The sequence below is a fragment of the Aethalodelphis obliquidens genome, unplaced genomic scaffold (assembly GCF_003676395.1).
Source record: "Aethalodelphis obliquidens isolate GAN/ISIS:26980383/991018 unplaced genomic scaffold, ASM367639v1 scaffold92, whole genome shotgun sequence".
Taxonomy (NCBI): domain Eukaryota; kingdom Metazoa; phylum Chordata; class Mammalia; order Artiodactyla; family Delphinidae; genus Aethalodelphis; species Aethalodelphis obliquidens.
Window position 1 is genome coordinate 5,400,564 of NW_020838036.1, and position 20,357 is coordinate 5,420,920.

Genomic DNA, 20,357 nt, shown 5'->3' on the forward strand with positions numbered 1-20,357 from the left:
CATGGGTTCGTGCCCCGGTCTGGGAAGATCCCACATACTGTGGAGCAGCTGGGCCCAGGAGCCATGGCCACTGAGCCCGCGTGTCTGGAGCCTGTGCTCTGCAACGGGAGAGGCCACAACAGTGAGAGGTCCGCATACCACACACACACAAAAAAATTACTTACCTTTTTAATCTTGGCCTTTTCAGCCTTTTCTTCTTTATCACATTTCTTGGCATTCCTATTAAGTTCCTTTGCAGCAAACTTCAAGTTAAATAGGTGTTCTGAAATTATATGTTAAGGTTTAAAAAAAAAAAGTCATTTCCCAACCTAACTGAAAACAAGATGTTAAAATTATAAAACTTATAAGATTATGCTATTTGAACCAAATATTCACAAAGTATTTGAGGAAACAGAACAATTTTTATCTCTTCCACATTTGTTTTCTGTTAAAATTAAGTTAATTATTTTAAGAAATAATTTTAGAAGAAAATAAGTAAGAAAAAGAAATAAATAAAACTTAATAATTTTAAGAAACTTAATTATTTCTATTAAAGCAAACTGATGGTTATCAAGGGGAAAGGTGGGGGGAGGGATAAATTAGGAGTTTGGGATTAACATACACACTACTATATATAAAACAGATAATCAACAAGGACCTACTGTATAGCACAGGGAAATCTACTCAATACTCTGTAATAACCTATATGGGAAAAGAATCTGAAAAATAATATATGTATATGTTTAACTAAATCACTTGGCTGTATACCTGAAACTAACACAACATTGTAAATCAACCATACTCCAATATAAAATAAAAATTTTAAAAATTAAAGTAATGGCAAGAAAGATTAATTACAAAGGGAAAAAGAGCAACTTTATAGTAGAGAAACCTGGCAGATACCACCTTACCAAAGATAATATCACCAGTAATAAAACATTTCAACACCATTTACCTTCTGAAATGATGAACTGGGAAGAGTACAGCATACTTATACGGTGGTGTTGTCAAAAACATAACCTCAATTTACTCCAGAGAAACCGTCAGGGAATCCTATACTGAGAGAGACATTCTATGTAAGATATAACTGACCAGTGTTCTTGTCAAGCGTCAAGTTCATGTAAAGCAAAGAAAGACTGAAGAACTGTTATAGAATGGAGAAGACGAAGGAGCCATGCCAACTAAATGCAATGTGTGATTGGATTCTGAAACAGAAAAAGGACATTAGGGGAAAAACTGGTGAAATCCAAATAAGATCTGTAGTTTAGTTAATATTGTAGTGATGTGGATTTCCTTCGGTTTATGATTATGTTTATGTAAGGTGTTAACATTAGGAGAAGCTTGGTAAAGGGAATAAAAGAAATCTCTGTACATTTCTGCAATTTCTCTTTAAGTCTAAAACTATTTTAAGATTAAACATTTTTAATTAAAAACGACAAAAATATAATGGGAATAAGACCCAAATAAGCAATATCACAAATCTTTCATTTTCATGACACAAGCAAAAACAAATATGAAGTAATGCACATGAATCTGACAAAGCAATGTGGATTATTTCAAAACCAACTGCTTTATATCATGATTAAATCACTATTAAGAATGATTCTATGTGTTTTCTGCCCTTTAGAAAAAGGTAAAATCCTTTTTTTTTAAACCCTGATTCTATATTTCTTTGGGACATTTATAAAGGATGCAGGGTTCATTTTTTTGAAAGGCACACATACACTATATAAAGAGCTAACTGTTAGTTTGATTATATCACTATCAGAAAATAAGCATTATTCGATTATTTACCAAAGCTAAACCATAAATTAACCTTGTTCATCTCTCAAAGGCTTCATGGTTTTAATTTAACACCTTATATTTAGGGATAATGAGAGGGATGACTTGCTACCATGAGTATTTTTCATCAACAACAGATATAACTAGAATTGTTAAGAAAATAAGTATATGTGTATGAATTTCTGGGTAGTTTTAATGTATCATATATGTTACATTTTTAAGTAAGATTTATCAATTTCAGCTAGGTAACTGAGAAAATTATAGCTCCTTTTATAAATAGGGTTTTTTAACCTAAGCACTACTGATATTTTGGGCTAGATAATACTTTGTTGTGGGGGATGTCTTATGTATTCTATGAAGTTTATAAGCATTCCTGGCTTTACCCACTAGATGACACTAGCAACCCCTCTGTTTTACAAATTACAATAACCAAAACTTTCTCCAGACATTGTCAAATGCTACCTGGGGAGGGGGGCAAAATCGAACCCTGCAGAGAACCTGAATCACTGAGATAGATGGAAATAAAGAAAAAGGTAATGATTTTTTTATTTTTCAAATCATCTCCCAAATAGAATTGCTGTCTCTGTAGAAAAAGTCACTATTGTTAAAAGTTGAAATAAGAAGCCAACTATTTTAGATGAATTCATATAATTTATATATTCATTGTTGTTTTTAAAGAATGATTTCAGTTTCCCTTAAACCTGAAATTTACTACAAACTGCAGATACTGAGGACTGACTACCTACTATAGCCAACTCTAATTTAATATTAATGGTTAAGAATGATCATGATATAAAATATTAGCCAAAAATATTAATAGGAGATCCATTACTAAAGTCCATTTAATACCATAAAGCTTTTCCCCCTTCATCCTAAAAAGACATGAACCACTTCCATTAATATGGAGGCCTACACATTTATAATAACACCTTGAAATACTGGATAAACTACAACAAATGCCCTTTTAAATACAGAGCTTAGATTGTAAAAATGGAAGGAAAATCCTCAGGAGACAGAAACAAGGAGGAAGAAGTAAATATTAGTAGTAGGTAAGCACTGAAGCCCTTGAAGACAAAGTCCCCTATGGAGCCCATGAGATGAGACGCTGGAACTTAATTTTCTGAATAAACCTAGAACCTTGAAGGCTACAACATTAGCATAAGGGTGTCACAGAAAGAAGTCTTATCAGCTGGCAAAGGAAGATGAGATGACAAGGTTAACTGTCATTATGGGCCTTGGCTCACAGCTGGGGGTGGAGCAAACTAGATAAAAGAAAATTAGACAAAGCTGAGGAGAAAATTAGCAAACTGGAGAGGCCCACATACAGCAAAAAAAAAAAATTAGCAAACTGACTATAGATCTGAATTAAGATTAGAGTGAAAAAATAAGGTTAATATGAAAGAGAGGACAAGAAATAAAGAAAACAGAATAAAAAGGTCTAATATCTGCAATACCACAAAGATATAATAAAGACAATGTGCAAAATGTTACATTCAAAGAGATAATACTTGAGAGTCTTCCATAACTGATGAGAATAAAATCTTTAGACTCAAGAAGCACAAATAAACAAAAAAATCAAACAAAAAAACAATCGCAAGCAGAACATATAAAAATCAATCCAGAGAGGCAGAGTCAAGATGGTGGTGTGGGAAGATGTGGAGTTAGCGTCCCCCCACAACTAGGGAGCCTGCCGGCCGCTGGTGGTATATTCTAATGCCCAAGGAGACAGGAGGAACCCCAGAGTGAACCAGTTTGCAGGATCTTGGTTCGCAAGCCTGGGGTTAGGCAGAAGCTACTGCGGAGGGAGCTCCAAGTCTGAAACACTGGACTAACAGAGAACTTCAGACCCCAGGGAATATTCACAGGAGTGAGGTCGCACAGAGCTCCCCATCTCAGCACCAAGACCCATCTCAGGTCTACCCAGTAGCCTACAAACTCCAGTGTTGGGAGCCTCAGGCCAAACAACCAGTAAAATAGCAGCACAATTTCACTCAAAAAAAAAAATAAGATGGCAAAAAATATGCCACAGATGAAGAAGCAAGGTAAAAATCTACAAGACCAAATAAATGAAGAGGAAATGGGCAATCTACCTGAAAAAGAATTCAGAGTAATGATAGTAAAAATCATCCAGAATCTCAGTAACAGAATGGAAGTACAGATTGAGAAAATACAAGAAATGTTTAACAAAGATCTAGAAGAACTAAAGAACAAACATAGATGAACAACACAATAACTGAAATGAAAAATACACTAGAAGGAATCAATAACAGAATAACTGAAGCAGAAGGATGAATAAGTGAGCTGGAAGACAAAATGGTGGAAATAACTGCTGAGGAGCAGAATAAAGAAAAAAGAATGAAAAGAATCCAGAACAAGCTCAGACATCTCTGGGACAACACTAAATGCAACAACATTTGAATTATAGGGGTCCCAGAAGACAAAGAGAAAAAGAAAAGGTCTGAGAAAATATTTGAGGAGATTATAGTTGAAAACGTTCCTAACATGGGAAAGGAAATAGTCACCCAAGTCCCATACAGGATGTCCCATACAGGATGAACCCAAGGAAAAACACACCAAGACGCATATTAATCATATTAACAAAAATTAAATTCAAAGAAAAAATATTAAAAGCAGCAAGGGAAAAACAAAAAATAACATATAAAGGAATCCCCATAAGGTTATCAGCTGATTTTTCAGAGGAAACTGCAGGCCAGAAGGGGTGGCAGGATATACTTAAAGTGATGAAAGAGAAAAACCTACAACCAAGATTACTCTACCCAGCAAGGATCTCATTCAGATTCAATAAAGAATTCAAAAGCTTTTCAGACAGCAAAAGCTAAGAGAATTCAGCACCACCAAACCAGCTTTACAACAAATGCTAAAGAAACTTCTTGAAGCAGGAAACACAAGAGAAGAAAAAGACTCACAAAAACAAACCCAAAACAATTAAGAAAGTGGTCATAGGAACATACATATCGATAATAACCTTGACTGTAAATGGATTAAATGCCCCAGCCAAAAGACACAGACTGGCTGAATGGATACAAAAACAAGACCCATATATATGTTGTCTACAACAGACCCATTTCAGACCTAGGGACATATACAGACTGAAAGTGAAGGGATGGAAAAAGATATTCCATGCAAATGGAAATCAAAAGAAAGCTGGAGTAGCAATACTCATATCAGATAAAATAGACTTTAAAATAAAGACTGTTACAAAAGATAAGGAGGGACAGTACATAATGATCAAAGGAACAATCCAAGAAGAAGACAAAACAATTATAAATGTTTATGCACCCAACACAGGAGCACCTCAATACATAAGGCAAATGCTAACAACCATGAAAGGAGAAATCGACAGTAACACAATAACAGTAGAGGACTTTAACAATGGACAGATCATCCAAACAGAAAATAAATAAGGAAACTCAAGCTTTAAATGACACAATAGACAAGATAGATCTTATTGATATTTATAGAACATTCCACCCCAAAGTGGCAGAATACACTTTCTTCTCAAGTGCACACGAAACATTCTCCAGGATAGATCACATCTTGGGTCACAAATCAATCCTCAAAAAATTTAAGAAAATTGAAATCGTATCAAGCATGTTTTTTGACCACAACGCTATAAGATTGGAAATCAATTACAGGAAAAAAATTGTAAAAAACAAATACAAGGAGGCTAAACAGTGCACTACTAAATAACCAAGAGGTCACTGAAGAAATCAAAGAAGAAATTTTAAAAATTCATAGAAAAAATTGACAATGAAAACACAATGACCCAAAACCTATGGGATGCAGTAAAAGCATTTCTAGGAGGAAAGTTTATAGCAATTCAATCTCACCTCAAGAAACAAGAAAAATCTCAAATAAACAATCTAGCCCTACACTAAAAGCAACTAGAGAAAGAAGAACAAAGAAAACCCAAAAACAGTAGAAGGAAAGAAATCATAAAGAACAGAGCAAAAATAAATGAAATAATAATGAAGAAAACAATAGCAAAGATCAATGAAACTAAAAGCTGGTTCTTTGAGAAGATAAACAAAATTGGTAAACCCTTAGCCAGACTGATCAAGAAAAAAAGGGAGGGGAGGCAAATCAATAAAATTAGAAATGAAAAAGGAGAAATCACAACTGACACTGCAGAAATACAAAGGATTATAAGAGACTACTACAAACAACTATATGCCAGTAAAATGGACAACCATGAAGAAATAGACACATTCTTGGAAAGGTACAATTTTCCAAGACTGAACAAGGAAGAATTAGATAATATAAACAGACCTATCACAAGTAATGAAATTGAAACCGTAATTAAAAATCTTCCAACAAACAAAAGTCCAGGACCAGATGGCTTCACAGGTGAATTCTATCAAACATTTAGAGAAGAGCTAACACCGATCCTTCTCAAACTCTTCCAAAAAACTGCAGAGGGAGAAACACTCCCAAATTCATTCTACAAAGCCCCCGTCACCCTGATACCAAAGCAGAAAAAGATACCACAAAAAAAGAAAATTATAGACCAATATCACTGATGAATATAGATGCAAAAATCCTCAACATAACACTAGCAAACAGAATCAAACAGCACATAAAAAGGATCAAAAACCATGATCAAGTGGGATTTAACCCAGGGATGCAAGGATTCTTCAATATATACAAATCAAACAATGTGATACACCACATTGATAAATTAAGGGAAAAAAACCATAGGATCTTCTCAATAGATGCAAAACAGCTTTTGACAAAATTCAACACCCATTCATGATAGAAATTCTCCAGAAAATGGGCATAGAGGGAACATACCTCAACATAATAAAGGCCATATATGACAAACCCACAGCAAGCATCAAACACAATGGTGAAAAATTGAAAGCATTTCCACTAAGATCAGGAAAAAGACAAAGATGTCCACTCTCACCACTCTTATTCATAGTTTTGGAAGTCCTGGCACAGCAATCAGAGAAGAAAAAGAAATAAAAGGAATACAAATTGGAAAAGAAGAAGTACAACTGTCACTGTTTGCCAATGACATGATAATATGCATAGAAAATCCTAAAGATGTCACCAGAAAACTACTAGATCTAATGAATGCATTTGGTAAGATTGCAGGATACAAAATTAATGCACAGAAGTCTCTGGCATTCCTATACACCAACAATGAAAAAAACACATAGAGAAATTAAGGAAACACTCCCATTTATCACTGTAACAAAAAGAATAAAATACCTAGGAACAAACCTGCCTAAGGAGGTGAAAGACTGGTACTCAGAAAACTATAAAGCACTGATGAAAGTAATCAAAGATGACATAAACAGATGGAGACATATACCATGTTCTTGGATTGGAAGAATCAATATTTTGAAAATGACTATACTACACAAAGCAATCTACAGATTCAATGCAATACCTATCAAACTACTTATGGCATTCTTCACAGAATTAGAATAAAATATCTTACAATTCATATGGAAACACAAAAGAACCTGAATAGCCAAAGCAATCTTGAGAAAGAAAAACAGAGTCAGAGGAATCAGGCTCCTGGATTTCTGACTATACTACAAAGCTACAGTAATCAAGACAGTATGGTACTGGCACAAAAACAGAAATATAGATCAATGGAACAGGATAGAAAGCCCAGAGATTAACCCACACACATATGGTCACCTTATCTTTGATAAAGGAGGCAAGAATATACAAAGGAGAAAAGACAGCCTCTTCAATAAGTGGTGCTGGGAAAACAGGACAGCTATATGTAAAAGAATAATGAACTTAGAACACTCCCTAACTCCATACATAAAAATAAACTCAAAATGGATTAAAGACCTAAATGTAAGGCCAGACACTATCAAACTCTTAGAGGAAAACATAGGCAGAACACTCTATGACATAAATCACAGCAAGATACTTTTTGACCCACCTCCTAGAGAAATGGAAATAAAAACAAAAATAAACAAATGGGACCTAATGAAAGTTAAGAGCTTTTGCACAGCAAAGGAAACCATAAACAAGACCAAAAGACAACCTTCAGAATGGGAGAAAATATTTGCAAATGAAGCAACTGACAAAGGATTAATCTTCAAACTTTACAAGCAGCTCATGTAGCTCAATATCAAAAAAACAAACAACCCAATCCAAAAATGGGCAGAAGACCTAAACAGACATTTCTCCAAAGAAGATATACAGATTGCCAACAAACACATGAAAGAATGCTCAACATCATTAATCATTAGAGAAATGCAAATCAAAACTACAATGAGATATCATCTCACACTGGTCAGAATGGCCATCATCAAAAAATCTACAAACAATAAATGCTGGAGAGGCTGTGGAGAAAAGGGAACACTCTTGCACTGTTGGTGGGAATGTAAATTGATACAGCCACTATGGAGAACACTATGGAGGTTCCTTAAAAAACTACAAATAGAACTACCATACGACCCAGCAATCCCACTACTGGGCATATACGCTGAGCAAACCATAATTCAAACAGAGTCATGTACCAAAATGTTCATTGCAGCTCTATTTACAATAGCCAGGACATGGAAGCAACCTAAGTGTCCATCAACAAATGAATGGATAAAGATGTGGCACATACACAATGGAATATTACTTAGCCATAAAAAGAAACGAAATTGAGTTATTTGTGGTGAGGTGGATGGACCTAGAGTCTGTCATACAGAGTGAAGTAAGTCAGAAAGAGAAAAACAAATACCGTATGCTAACACATATATATATATAGAATCTAAGAAAAAAAAATGTCATGAAGAACCTAGGGGTAAGACGGGAATAAAGACACAGACCTACTAGAGCATGGACTTGAGGATATGGGGAGGGGGAAGGGTAAGCTGTGACAAAGTGAGAGAGTGGCATGGACATATATACACTACCAAACGTAAAATAGATAGCTAGTGGGAAGCAGCCGCATAGCACAGGGAGATCAGCTAGGTGGTTTGTGACCACCTTGAGGGGTGGGATAGGGAGGGTGGGAGGGATGGAGACGCAAGAGGGAAGAGATATGGGAACATATGTATATGTATAACTGATTCACTTTGTTATAAAGTGGAAACTAACACACCACTGTAAAGCAATTATGCTCCGATAAAGATGTTAAAAAAAATTTCACATGAAAACAAAAACAAAACCTCGAGCAATCATCATCCTTAACAGTGAATAATTAGAATTCCTTTTAAAATCAGTACAGTCATCCCTCTGTATCCATGGGTTTGCATCTGCAAATAGAGGCCCAACTAAGAGATCTGCATATCTGCAGATCTGGGTATCTGTGAGGGGAGGGGGGTGTTGGAACCAATCCCCTGCAGATACCCAGAGATGACTGTAACAAGAAAGTGATCATGATATATATATATATATATATATATATATATATATATATACATACACACATACATACACACACACACATATTTTTTTAAATTAAGCATTGTTCTGGAGTCCTACCAAGCATGATAAGAAAAATAAAAGGTATATAGATTACAATGGAAATCATCAAAAAATCATTACTTGAAAATACCCATAGCCTCCAACCCAGCAATCCCACTCCTAGGTATATACCATAGAGAAACTGTCCCCAGCTGACACAGCAAATATGTACAAGTGATCATAGCAGTATTGTTTATAATGACAGAAAACCATGGAAACAACCTAAATGTTCATCACTAAATAGAATGGATAAATTGTATGATATTTCTACAATAAAGCAATTATACTCCAATAAAGATGTTTAAAAAAAAAAGGTACAGATGTTAAAAAAAAAACTACATAGAGGTGAAAGTGAAAATGACATAATGAATGAATCTGAAGAACCATCTTGAATAAAAAAGAAAACATTATACCACACACATAAAATTGGAAAATATGCAAGGCATTAATTATATCCTAAGAATGTATACGTATGTGGTCAAATATAAACAAATGCATGGAAATGATAAATATGAACTTTTAGACAGTGGTTGCCTTTGGTGGGGAAATAAGAGATGAGTTGGTAATGTTTTATTTCTTAAGCCCAGTGGCAGGTAACTGGTCTTTTATTCTTTTTTGTACTTGCTCTTGGGGAGATGAGGATTAAAGTTACATGATTTTTGTAAAAAATTCATTTCAAATAAAAGGTTAGATTAAGAGTCTATAGTCCTATTCCATGAGATGGTATCCTTGCAATTTAAAAAAGAGGGTTGCTTGAAAATTAAAAGAAAAAAACCCAAAAGCATGTATTAAATAATACTGGTATATGGACAACACTGTTAGGAATGTGTAGTAGTATTATAACTTGGATACACTGAACCTGTTTGTGCTTGATATAAATTTAATATAAAATAGCTCTTCTCCAAGGCTGTCTTCAAACATTCTGGTCCTAAATTTTAAGTATACTCTGTGGAAACACTAATTTGAAATTTACAGTGTCAGTAGCTACTTACTCTGTATTCCCATGTTACTTTATATATGATGTACTTTTCTGTATTTCATTATAATTCTTTGTTTACATGTCTACTTCTTTAACTAGACTATGGACACCCTGAGAATATGGATGAACCCTAATTATCCTTATACCATCAGCTTAGTACAGTGATTAACAGAAGTACTCAATAGTTTTAAGTAAATGAATAGTAGAAAAAATGTTTTGCAATGGTACCTGATATACTGGGGAAAAAGCATCACTGATGTTGGGCAAGAGGACTCAATTACACATATAAGCTTATGAATAAGTTTACACTAATACAATGATGTTTATTTCTGTAGTATATTAGGATTCTACATGATTCCATTCAGGAAAAAAAAAGGGCTCTGTGGCTAAGAGTGAGAAAACCAATGTCATAGCAGATCCCAGACTTTTTTAAAAATCCTTGGACTGGTATAATTAACAGAAAGAATAGAGCAGCACCAAAAATGTAGGAAGGAGAGTCTCACAATAAAGGACGGCTTTTAAAATTGAAGATATTTGGTTTTGGAAAATACTTTTTACATGGTCTCTTCTTATTTTTCCCATTTTGACTCATAAATGTAGTGTAAAGCACATGATTCCATAGAGGTGGACTACATATCTTAGACTACCACCCCTGCCAAATATATTCATATGTGTCTATGTATCCCAGGCAACCTGTAAAACCAGTGTTTTTCTGATGATGTATCTTTTGTCCTAGGCCAGAAATCAAAACACTCCTCCGTCTAAAACCTTGCCTCTAACTCTCGGGTACCTTCTACAACCAGGGTAGGCGATTCTTAAATTCAGGTGCCTGCTATTCAAATAATCACCTTCTGTATACACTACAATAAGTGAATATCCTCTATTGCTAATGTGGAAAATAATGGCGTTGATTCAACCACTAAATTGAACTATGAACCAGAGTTGATATACTATGAAATATTTTAGATATTTTAGTTAGCTGTAAATCCTTGGAGTATTTTTCTATTTGGAAAAAATAAAACTGGCAGAATAATCTCCTTCACTGACTAATCATAAACTCAATTTGGCAAAGTGGTTGCTATTAAGACAGTATTTATTTTTCTTTGCCAACTGAAAAGACAATGACTGAAATACTTTATTTTTGATGGATTGAAGGTTTAGAAGGCTGAACAGTAATACATATTAACATGTATAGAATAATGCATAAGGCCCTAAACTAGATCTTGGGTAATCCCAGGCTCCAGCAACTTGTGCTTCAGTGATGATGGCCTCCACCAGTTACCTGACTCTGTGTCTTCACATACAGCTCCTTTGCCCAGTGTACCTTCTTCCTCCCCTCCCTACCATCTTCCTCTTAACCACTATGAGGTTTATTATACACCACCATGCTTGCTTTTTTGCTAACATAAACACTGACTCTGAAAAACTGGTCTCAAAGATCTCCATTAATGGCAGTAGATTTCCCTCCTCCTGCCAAAATCCATGCAAAAGGAAAACACTAACTCACTTAGCCCTTGGGATTGATAAATAAGTAAAATCAATGAATCATCTGAACAATTATTTCAAATTTTCAGAAAGTAGTATTCCCTACCTTCTAACTCTATAAAATTAAAATTTAAAACATTACATCATACAGGTGTACCTCTTTCTTTTTTTTTTTTTTTTGCAGAACGCGGGCCTCTCACTGCTGTGGCCTCTCCCGTTGCGGAGCACAGGCTCCGCACGCGCAGGCTCAGCGGCCATGGCTCACGGGCCCAGCCGCTCTGCGGCATGTGGGATCTTCCCGGACCGGGGCATGAACCCGTGTCCCCTGCATCGGCAGGCGGACTCTCAACCACTGTGCCACCAGGGAAGCCCAGGTGTACCTCTTAATAGGAAATATATCTATGAATAGACTTGCCTTCGAGAAAATCTAAGCTAGGTCCTCCCTAAAGTGATTGTGTTGATTCATGGTTTTCCAAACTCTTTTTAAAGCAAAAATCTCAAATGGAATGTCAATATATAGAAAGAGTAGCTCTGCATAACCCTAGGACTTGATCAAATATAACTGAAGTGCACTGTAAGTTCTGGAGGCACTATGGAAACGTGAACACACCAGAGACTTTGGAGCCGAGCTCATATCCTTTACACTTACAAGCTCTGTAGTTTTCTTAGCTTTAATTGCCTGTTCTATAAAATGAGGACACTACCACCCGTCTTCCAGGGTTGTTTTGAGGTTTTGAGATGATATATAAAATCCCCAGCACAAAGTTTGGTACATAGTAGATGTTCAATAAATTGTCATTACCACCTCATGATTTAGATAAGTCACCTATCTTAACTGGGCAATACAGCTAGTCAGGGAATAAAAAAATCCCAATGTGTCTTTAAAACATTCTATGTTGGGCTTCCCTGGTGGTGCAGTGGTTACGAATCTGCCTGCCAATGCACGGGACACGGGTTTGAGCCCTGGTCTAGGAATATCCCACATGCTGCGGAGCACCACAACTACTGAGACTGCGCTCTAGAGCCCGCGAGCCACAACTACTGAGCCCACACATCACAGCTACTGAAGCCCACACGCCTAGAGCCCGTGCTCTGCAACGAGAAGCTACTGCAATGAGAAGCCCGCGCACCGTAACAAAGAGTAGCCCCCTCTCTCCACAACTAGGGAAAGCCCACACGCAGCAACGAAGACCCAACACAGCCAAAAATAAATAAATTTAAAAAGGAAAAAAAAAAACATTCTGTGTGATTTCATTTAATAGCAATCACACTGCTGACAGGCAAAGGGGAGAAATCACCTATGCCTTAATAGATTATTGCTTTAAAATTTAAATAACAATCATTAGGGTTCCACATATTTAATATGCATACAGAAGGAAACCTTGCTCTAAGATTTCAATCTGCTTCCTCAAGAAAAACGGTTATAGTCAGTTTACTAGCAGAAATTCATAGTAGAACTCTTACGTCCTGCCTACCTCTCTGAAGTCGGTGGAGCAACTCCAAGGGAAAGTAAGTTATCCCAACATAGTAGGGCAGAAAGCTATTTGATTCCAAGTGCCAACAGTAGGATTTTACAATCCTTTACATAGAAGTAAAGGTTGAAAACAAAGGAGGTAAGAGGAAGGAATAAGAATGTTCTACTAGCACCTGCCTGCTCCAGAATAAAGCAGTGGTGCCATACCATAGATGGTTATTCATACATTTGATGAGAAAAAGTGGCATTATATACCCAACTTTCCTCTTTTTCAGCTCCCAGCATCTTCATCATCCCTTGTGTATGTCTGGGAGGTAGAGTTTGGGAACACAGAAACTCAGGGAGATCTTCAGAATTGAAAGAAACCTTAGAGATCGCTTGTCAACTTCCCTCACTGTACAGATGTGAAAACTGAAGCCTAGAGATGGGTAATTAACTGTGAATAGAAGAACAAGAAGGAATTCAAAGCCAGCTCAACTCTTATTTCTCTTTTTGCATTTTAACTTTCATAGTGAATTGCTCAGAACTGATCCTCAAATAGCATCAAATGATGAACGATAAGCATTCCTTACATAAAATACTTCTTGTAAGACAACATTCTACTAGCAAGCCAGGACATACAAGACTACTGTCAGGTGATATTTAAAAAACAAAATTTGAACTATTATTAATATCTTGGTTAAAAAATCACAATACATTTGTCAACACTAGCAAAGCCTCAGAGACTCTGATCTGTAATTCTGCTTTAGGATGTAAAGCCATTCACAATGGAGAGCATTTTTAAGGTAGCTGGCAATTTTTGCCTATAACACAGTCTCATCTGTCTAGGTGACTACAAAAGGAGACAATGATACCAGTCCAGTTCACAACATCCCTTTCTTTACTCTTATGTCTACAGTACCTATTATCTACTTCGTTGCTTCTCAACCTTTTTCAGGTTAGAATCCCCTAGAGAAAGAGATGTCAGCGACAAATATTTTCCCCAGGAAAAGGCACATTGCCATACAGCATAAACTAACATGATATTGTAAAGCAAACATACTGTAATAAAAATTTTAAAAAATAAATAAATTTGGCTATTCCATCAAGTTGTTTAAAATGATATTGGATCTAATCCAACATAACTTCAGTGTATCTATCTGCCCAAGGACAGAAGTCACAATTACCATGCTAATTCAATTGTGTTAGCACATTTATTCTTCTTACATACTGTAACAATGAGATTTCTGCATTTCAAATAGGTGACAAATAAATGTTACTCAAGTTTCAGTTCAAGTTATTTATTTATGAAAGACAGGTCTGAGCCCATATGTCATTTTCTTCCTCTATACTCAAAGGAAAAGGTCTGGATTCTAAAAAAAGGACCAAGAGAACTAACCACTGCCAGACGGTATGAATGAAGTCCTCACTTCCTTTGATGGACTTAAGAGTAGTTACAGTTCATTTTTGTTATGTATTAAACTACTGATAATAGTACCATTAATTTTAATTATAGTCAGGCATACACACTTTTCAGTGAAAGAAAATTAGTAACTATCTTATTATTGGAAATCACATAGAGTAGGTTTTTAGGTGAGCAAAAGTAATTTGCATTATTAAAGTAGGAAATAAAAGCAGTTTTAGAGCTATTACCTCAAACCCTTCCAAAAGATCTGGCGAAAAAGATAGCAAATTGTACTCCACTTCTTAATACTTAACATGTTCAAAACTTCGTAATTTAGTAAGCCCTTACATTTCATTTTACCTTCACAAGAGCTTTATAAGGCTGACAGGTCAGTTAGTATGTTTACAGATGAGTAAACATTGCATAACAGAGGCTATATGAGTTGTTCTAACTCACATGTTTCTTAAAAGGCAGAACTGGGATTGGAAATTGATCTTCTGACTCATAATCCAGTGCTCTTTTATGATGGTGCTTTAATAAAAATCATCTAACACAACTACACTTCTATAAATTATATCCTTTAAACTGGGCCTTTTAGTCATCTACTGTGTTCATGAAATGACCTATTTCTGCACCTCCACAAAGGTTCACATTTTATTCTTGGTTTATCTTGGCAAGTTCAGCACCAAATATGTTACCAATATTCTCAGTACAGTTTACATAATTTAATACTCTCACCAAATGTCTTTCTATATTTCAGACTTACAAATTAATGAATGAAAATAGTTTCAATATGAGCTATCAGAGAATTTCTATGACCCAATTTTGTTATTTTGCCAAGTTTCATTCAATAGCAAGATATCAAAGTACTCTATTTCTGTAATGCCAATTTCTGGAAGAAGGACAGCGACATGAAAATTCTGTGATGGTATTTCACTTGCAAAAAACCACCTCATCCTTCTTCAATTCAGAGCTTCACACAGCTTGGTTCCTAACCTTGAACACATTGCTTAAGTGGTAACACAGGTGCAACTGATGGATTTTTGTGGCTTTAGGAAACTATGAGTTTCCTCACGTGCTAAATCAGATTATTAACAAGCAAGCAATCAACTTAGTTCGGAGGGCTGGTATTAAGAACTCATTACCAGTCACCTCCATCCAGAAAAAGGAAGAAGTTCCACAAAAACTATTTGCCCTCGTTACCCATTCAAAACCTATACCTCTGCCCCAAACCTCTGGCAAACTGTCGCCTGCTTCCACACCACTCTCCTTCGATTTTTCAGAAATGGATAAATTCCCTGAAAGAACAGGTGACAGTAGCCTTCAACAAGGGAGGGTTCGTGTTCAGTAATCTTCTCAAAGCAGCCCCACGTCCCCTGATTCAGGATGCTTGCGGCTACCAGGAAAACAACAACAAACAAAACAAAATAAGCTGCCAAAGCCTACCAATCGGAGTCAGAACCCTCACCCCTCCTCAACTAGACCTAAAAGGTCACCACCAGGCACCTTCCAGGGCCCCAGGCCCTCCTCTCTCCCACCTCTTTAAGCCCTAGCAGCAACTTTTAAGAAAGGAAAGGATACTCTCCATATTCAACATGGTCCCACGACTTTTCTTGGGAGGCGACAGCCAGGGGCAGCGGCAAGGATTTGACTGCAGTGCGTTCGGAGCGCGACTCTAGTCCTGAGCTGCTGCCGGCCTGGCTCCTAGGTCCGCAATCCCACTTCCTGTTTCTGCGCGAAGAAGGCGGGGGTGGGGTGCGCGTGGGGGGCATGGAGCCGTCCGCGTCCGAGGGGCGGAGCTGGGGCAAAGCCAAAATGGCTGCTGCTCTGAGAGGCGGATAGGGTGTGTGGCAGTCGCTTCCGTGCGTTGGGGGTTAGAGCGCAAGAGGTTAAGCCCCTCCCCTTCGTGTCCTTAGCTGCACCCAAGCCTAACCAGCGCCTAACGGTTTTCGTCACCCAGCTTACTTTTCTAGTTCTTTCTTTTGTCCTACTCCAAACTCTCTTTAACCTTCTGCCCCACCTCTTCCCTCAGATTTCACACTATCCTTGACCCCTCACTTTTGTTCTCAGAGCTTGTCTTACGGATGAAGGAAAAAGGTATAGGGCTTTTAAAGTACTTTAAAAAAAAGTTATAATCGTATGAAATAAGGGATTAGCGGGGTTGGTAGTTTTGAGTTGTGAGGTTCAATTAAAGTGTTAAAAAGGATATGATCCTAAAGTTTTTGGTTAGATGGGGAGGACGAAAAAAGTTAAGCCTAGGTTTAAGAGGTGAAGTTGCTGTGAAATATATATTCGTAATAAATAGTTTATTATTATTTTATAATAGATGGTGTAAAATATGAAAATTACTACCAAATCTTTAATGGACTGGAGGTTAATAGAAATGCTAAATAGCGGTTAGCATTTATATGTGAGTTATTAATATATCCAAAGGTAATTAATTAGACGCTGAATCTCTAGATTTATGGGAAGGAAGGGAATCTTTGGCGTTGGTGTCGCTGCATTTCAATTCAAAACTCTTAGACATTCCAAGAAAGAGCTCAGAGATACTACTTTGGGGGGAAAAATAGCTAGAATAATTATCCCCTTATGGAGGAATTTTATAAGCTTGGCGTTTAAATTTTTCTTATCGTTAATATTTAAATATATGGGGAAAAGAATGAGTAAATAATTGGCTAAGCCTCTTTTTACCTTTAGGATCATTTCCTGTTGAAAACTAAAATGGTTCAAAAAGCTAGTGTTTCACTCTTTTGTGTTGACTATTGGTAGGCTTCAGACTTATCGAATTATAAAACCCTTAATGCTGGAAAAACCTTTTTGAGTATAGTTCTGGGGAAGAACAATCTGTAAACCACATCCATAGATGAAACTGTATAAAGATTTTTATTTATATCTCTCCATATGTATATATTTGGGATGCAAGATTTACTTTTATGGAGACAGACAAAAGTTGACAGATTTCATTATTGTTTCATCACTTTCCATACTAGGTAAACAACTAACTGTATTTCACAGTTTGAGAATTCTTTTTTTGGTAAAAAGTTAAAAAAAAAGTGTTTTAAAAAGTTCGTCCCTAGGTTTTTAATATGTGTTAACACAGCTCTTTCAATAAATCCACATGTTGACAGAACAATCCACTAAAGCTTAAGCATTTCCAAGTTTTATGTATTTTAGTTATATTCTTTTTTAAAAGAATAAGCCTTTTTTAAAAAGTGTTTTTAAAGTATTTTTGCAAATTGTAGAACTTCTTAGGTTGGGATCAGGTTTTTAGTAAAGTTAAAATCTGAAGAGATTTGTCCAGTTAGGAATTTGTTATTGCTGTCCATCTAAAGTAAAAAAAAAAAATACATAGCCTATATCTTTGATTTACTAACCACTTAGAAGATTAAGAAGTTGTTTTTATTTTTATGAGTTCTAAACTAATTTTTACTCCAAAAATTGCCCTCATATTATTCCTTGGACATCTTATTTCTTAAAGTTAGATTTAATAATTCTTTTGATCTTAGGCACAGTAATAGAACTATTGAATGTATATGCATATTCAGTTGTAACTGCTGCTGTTGAAAGCAAAGAATTGAAATCTGTTAAAATCATAAACTTGTTTTATGACAGAGCAAATATATTACAGAGAAAGGAAATACATCAAATTTTAATTGTTTTATTAAACATTGAATGCCTATAAAACAATATTTGTAAAACATGAGTACAGAATAAACAAAAGCAATACAACAACCTCCTGTGACTTATCACCCATTATGAGAAAAGAAAATTACCATTCCCTATAAATTCCCTTATGTACTCCTTTCCTAATCACATTCCTTTCCTTCCCTCTTTCGAGGCAACTACTGTCTCAAATTTATATATATTTTCTCTGTTTTTTTAATAGTTTTACCAATAGTATTTGCATCCCTAAACAATATGTTCTTTAGTGTTGCATGTTTTTGAACTTTGTGTAAATGAAATCATAACTTTTTCTTTCTTCTTTGACTTGCTTTTGTAACTCATCATAATGTTCCTTATTTGTGTTGCTACATGTAACCATAGTTCATTCATTTTCACTGAAATAGAGTATTCTACTGTATGAATATATCATAATTTATTCATCTATTCTCCTGATGGTGGTTATTTGGGTTGTTTCCACATTAATATAGCCTCTAAGAATATATTGGTGTTATATTAATACATACTCTGATTAAACACTAAGATCAATAACTTATTTTAGTCTCCTAAACATGTTAGTATGAAATATGGAAATGTTTAGTTTATCATAGTGATGATTAAGGTTAGTGTTTTTAAAGCCAGATGTAGTCTTTAAAATATAATTTTACTCTCTCACCCTAGGCACAATTATTCATTCATTGTTCATTGCATTTAGTCATATTTCCTGTTGTTTTGGGTTATCTTAGATATTGGCTTTGTTTCTTCCACTCTACCAGATTTAGTAATACCACCTACCCTGTCTAACCTAGATAGGCAACTACCTTTTTCTTCTTTCACTCTTAGAACAGGGCTATAGTGATAAAGATGATAGGTATAGGACCTCCCAAACTGTTCTTTTGGGACTTAGTTAACTCTAAATAAGAAGGTTTAACTGAAACAAAATAAGTCACATATTGATAAACTCAGATATGGTAAAATTCACCTATTGAAACTTAGGTGTGTTTTAAGAGATCTTGAATTTTTACTGGGATAATTGAGATGTAAAGAACCAATATAGTGTCTTAACTCAGCAGCTATTGAATGTGTTAAACTTCAGCATGAATGAAGCTAATGTGGTAATTATAATTCTCCCAGGAAATTGAGTTATTTTCATGATTCTTCATTCTTAGTTCTCTAAATATTTTGCAATCCATTGTATTACAAAGAACAAGCTTTCCTTTTTAAAGTTAAAAACATTTATAAAACAATTGCAGTTGAAATCTAAATTACTTAATTTTTAAAATTTAATTTAGGTTGTTTTGTGACAACTCAACAACGTTTTTGTTATATTTTAGCAAACAATTTCAAGATGATTAGAAAATTAAATGGTACATGACAGTTAAACTTTCCTTGAAGTAGAAAGAAAGGAATACATCAGAAAAGAGAATGGTGCATTATATAGTACCTCTCAAACTTTAGTGTTCTTGTTAAAAATACAGATGGTTGGGCCTCACCTCTATAGATTCTGATAGAATAAGTTTGTAGCAGGGCTCAGAAGTCTATATTTTGCGTCTGTTTGTGTACTGGAAATGAAAATTCTAATATAGAGAAATATAAATCTTATTATTCTGCCTAAAATAACTCAATTTGGATGGAACTTCATGGTTTACAAAGTGCTTCTTATACATCATTTCGTTTGATACTTAAAGTAACCGGAGGCAAACTGTCAGGCATTATTATCCTTTTTACCAATTAAAAAAAAAAAAGAAAAACAAAGCTCAGAGAGATTATATGATTTGCCTAAGCAATTGTTTGTTTGTTTGTTTTTTCCTGTACGCGGGCCTCTCACCGCTGCGGCCTTTCCCGCCGCGGAACACAGGTTCCGGACGCGCAGGCTCCGGACGCGTAGGCTCAGCCGCTCCGTGGCACGCGGGAATTCCCCGAACCGGGGCACGAACCCGCGTCTTCCGCATCGGCAGGCGGACCCCCAACCACTGCGCCACTAGGGAAGCTCCAGCCTGAGCAAGTTTTGAGCAAATGGAGTCTGTATTCAATTCAGGACCCTTTGATTCCTAATCCAGTACTTCTGAATGTACGTAGCAGATTGGCAAGGAAGAATCATGAATAAGACCACTTCTCCTTGCTTTCTATAGCTCAAGTACCCATTTAGCATAAGAGTAAAATGA

General features: G+C 35.8%; 1 long non-coding RNA gene across 4 annotated transcripts; it reads right to left on the reverse strand.

Annotated features, from left to right (window-relative positions):
- Window positions 1–61: 61 nt before the first annotated feature.
- LOC113614214 (uncharacterized) lies at window positions 62–16,107 on the reverse strand. 4 transcript variants are annotated; one of them, XR_003430523.1, is made up of 4 exons: window positions 15,753–16,107; window positions 13,404–13,584; window positions 935–1,037; window positions 62–262 (listed from the first exon to the last, which is right to left on the reverse strand). It is a non-coding gene; the product is annotated as an uncharacterized LOC113614214 (long non-coding RNA). The 4 variants fall into 4 exon arrangements; XR_003430521.1 differs by having other exon boundaries at window positions 14,781–16,107; XR_003430522.1 differs by having other exon boundaries at window positions 935–1,032; window positions 13,404–16,107.
- Window positions 16,108–20,357: the final 4,250 nt, after the last annotated feature.